Below are 3,811 nucleotides of genomic sequence, written 5' to 3'. Positions count from 1 at the left end.
AACCCAAAAATAATACTCCAAGCATCTGCCAAATGTTGCGTGTTGTGCCAATCCTATTAGCAAATGAACCCCCCCAGCACTTCTTTCATGGATCTGCATGAATATGAGAATACCAAAAGTAGTTTCAACACAGAGCCTCATTTACAATATTTTGCTGTAGTGAAGTGCCTCAAGCCTTTGTACTGCGCTGCCCTATGACAAAACAAAAAGGGTGGCTTCAGTGGCCTTGTAGATATGGTACTACAATGTGCGCTGTTGGAGCATCATTAAAAGTGATGTGCGGGTGGCGGAGGGGACTTGTAACTGAGGCCCCAAGTGTCTGCCAAATTTCCTACATATTCATCAAACATTGCCAAATAATAAGCAAATAAAGAAATGGGCTTTCAAAATGACATGAATTGTATAAGTGTTAATATCTCAAAAATCTATTGAACAGATTTACACCAAACCAATAAATGTCCAATCAAAGATTTCTATGGAATCTTTTCTTAACTCCCCCCTTAACATTTTTATCCCTACAAAGAACTACATGAATTGTAGTGTTCTGGACATTCGTTGACAATGCTAAGCAGGTGCCAGATTTGGTACATGTCTATTGAAAGGTAGGAAAGTTATAGGAAAATCAAAAATGTCTTTTCATTGAAACCCTAAATACATATTAGTGACTGGTATACCAATACTCTGTCATTAGCTATGTGCACTGGGATTTAGACACTAGGCCAGTCCCATGCCCAGGCCTCTATGAGAAACCAACGTACATCACACATAACTTTTGTTAACATGTAGCAAAGATTGGCCACGATGATTGTGCCTTCAGTTAGACCCTATGGAGAATCCTTCGCTGTGTTCTCTCTTTCTGTTTAAAAAAAAAAAATCATATTCAATATGGAATCGTCTTTTACCCCTCAACCTAAGTTAAATTGTAACCGTTGACTGTGACTAGTAAGGAATAGCTTTAGTATTTCTACAAAACATATGTAGACAATTTAACCATTCCAGGGCATGGTTTGTAGGCAAGACATCTAAAGAAGAAGTGGTTTACTGCATTTCATGTTTTCTTTTTTTTTTTTTTTTTTTGAAAATTTAATATAAACTTTATTTTTCTTTTTTCGTTTTTTTTTTACAAATAAGGCAACTGCTGGCAACCAGGCTTTATGGAATGTATACATGTGTAAGCATAGTGTGATGTACATCTGCGCATACTTGTGATGCGGCTTGGGTGTGGGAGTTCACGGCTTGGCCTTCATTATTGCCTCGTGGCAGGCAATCATCATACCCCCAATCAGGCTCAAAAACTCCTGGAAGTCAATCTGATTATCTTTCTTCCCATCAACACCACCGTCTAAAGAGGCCATCATTTTCCTCAGTGTCTCTTTTGGATTTTTCTGACTCTTGGTGAAGCTTGTAAGCTCCTTTGTCATAAAAAGCTCAAACTCGTCGAATGACATTTTGTTGCGGTCCCCTTCCTTGCCAGCGTATTTCTGAAAAGTGGTGATCAGGTATTCCATGGTGCGCTCCATTTGTGAAGGCGGGTCTACACACATCTGTGCCATGGTAAAAGAAAATTCTGGAAAGGGCTGGCCGTGTGTGTCTGAAGCGTCTCTGGAGCAACGAGCAACAGGACAAACGCCAACCCGGAAGGGAATGTGTGGGCCCCGGAAGTGAAAAGGTCACCCGGCCGGGTGGGAACCGGCTGGTTACCCGGGAGTGAGTGGACACCGGATGCAAAAGGGGCCATCCGGTTGGGTTAAAGCAGACGCTTACCCAAGGAGTGTGTGGCATGTTTTCATGGTAAGACCCTATAGCATAATTTTACCAGGGATTGTGTATGCAGAAGCCGTTTTCAAACCTACATCAATAATTCATCTGCACTGTGTACTTTGTTTGACTGAACACAATAACTGTAGATTTCAGGGCCACACAGGTCAGACTTTAACCATCAATGTCAACAGGCGGGCTTTGGATTGCGTAGCTGAGCATGGAGTGCAGGGTGTGAACTCTAGCCAGTCCCTCTACACCATCTTTCATGGGCATCTAACATCCACAGTGGACAGACTTTGTCAGCCGGGCAGAAGACGGCTGGAATGCCAGAAACCGGTCCTCGGAAGCTTGTTTCCTGTCCAGGGAAGGCATGGCTTGGCAGTTCGGGCTGGACTGTTCCCATGAGGCACAGGGTCAGACTGATTTGCATATAGCCATGTCGGAACTGGGGTGGCAGAATGGGCTAAAGAACGGTGATGGATCAAACCCAGATCTTTTGACTGGGTGTGAGTGTTTGATTGGTTCAGATGCTCCGTCCATCACCACCCCCTTTTGTACCGCTTTTGGCCTCCGTAAGTGTGGCAGGGTATGTTCAGACGTGAGTCCCTTGCTCACTTTGCCACTGGATTCAAGCAAGCCGGGCTGAAGACGGCTGGAATGCCAGAAACCGGTCCTTGGAAGCTTGTTTCCTGTCCAGGGAAGGCATGGCTTGGCAGTTCGGGCTGGACTGTTCCCATGAGGCACAGGGTCAGACTGATTTGCATATAGCCATGTCTAAACTCGGGTGGCAGAGTGGGCTAAAGAACGGTGATGGATTAAACCCAGATCTTTTGACTGGGTGTGAGTGTTTGATTGGTTCAGATGCTCCGTAACCACTGTCGACAGAAGGAGGTGAGGCCTAGTAGGGAGCGAACCTGTTTCTGAGTCTTAGGGACAGGGGTGTCGAGAATGGTTTGGATCCGGTCGGGGGTGAGTTTCCTTCCGTCTTTGGACAGAAGGTGGCCTAAGTAAGTGACCTGGGGTTGGCAGAATTGCAACTTCTTTTTGGAAACCTTGTGGCCATTTTCCGCAAGGAAGTGCAGGAGTTGAATGGTGGCGGTGACCGCTAGCGGAGTGGTGTCAGCTGCCAAAAGGATGTCATCGACGTATTGTACTAACACCACTCCATCGGGTAACTGGACTTGATCCAGCTGTCTCTTGAGGGCCTGGCTGTAGATGCTGGGGCTTTCCGTGTAGCCTTGGGGTGCTCGGCAGAACCTATATGAGCGGGCTTTTAGGGTGAAGCCGAAGAGATATCGGCTGTCTGGGTGGATGGGGATAGAGAAAAATGCATTTTTGAGGTCAATGACAGTGAAGGTGGTGGCAGTAGAAGGGATCAAAGTCAGGATGGTGGTGATGTCTGAGACCACGGGGTACTGGGGTACAACCACTTTGTTGATCTCTCGAAGGTCAATGATAAAGCGGTATGCTTTCTCATCTCCCTCTCCTTGTTTCTTGATGATGGGCAAGATAGGGCTGTTGCAAACGTTGCTAACCACTTCCTCTACCACTCCTGCGTCTATCAGTGACTGAATAATCTTTACCAATGCATTCTCGCCCTCGGGCGATATCCGATATTGTGGAAGTTTTGGGAGTATCGCGTCCGGTCGGACAGTAATGTGCACTGGGTCGATCATCATGCGCCCTACGTCCGAATCTGTCTTGGCCCACAGATACGGAGGCAGAGTGTCAAGCAGGGATGTGTCAGCGTCAGTGATGGAAAACATGCGTCGGGAAGGGCAATGTCTAAGCAGAACGGGGTTGTCGTATAGGAAAACTCGAACTCCATCTTGAGAACATCTAATGGTCGCTCGGAAGTGTTTCAGTAAGTCAAGTCCCATAATGGCGTCAGGGCTATTGGAGGAAAGCAAAAACGTGGTGTCAGTGGTGTTGTTTTCTAAGTCGAAGAGGATCGGAGCGGACAAAGGGTTAGTGGAGGGCGTTCCATCGAAACCTGTCGATGTTATGAGTGAGCCAGAAAAGGGTGCCCTTGGAATCAGTCGTTTAGATA

The 3,811-nt window shown here is 46.3% G+C and overlaps 1 pseudogene across 1 annotated transcript; it reads right to left on the bottom strand.

Moving 5' to 3' along the window:
* Positions 1 to 1,082: 1,082 nt before the first annotated feature.
* LOC147698607 (protein S100-A11 pseudogene) lies at positions 1,083 to 1,616 on the bottom strand (annotated as a pseudogene). Its single transcript, XR_015299215.1, has one exon. The product of XR_015299215.1 is annotated as a protein S100-A11 pseudogene (transcript).
* Between the last annotated feature and the right edge of the window lie 2,195 nt (positions 1,617 to 3,811).

The sequence above is a fragment of the Lissotriton vulgaris genome, chromosome 8 (genome assembly GCF_964263255.1).
Source record: "Lissotriton vulgaris chromosome 8, aLisVul1.2, whole genome shotgun sequence".
NCBI lineage: Eukaryota > Metazoa > Chordata > Amphibia > Caudata > Salamandridae > Lissotriton > Lissotriton vulgaris.
Note: the sequence above shows the minus strand (reverse complement) of the source record. Positions and strands in the feature narration are given on the sequence as shown.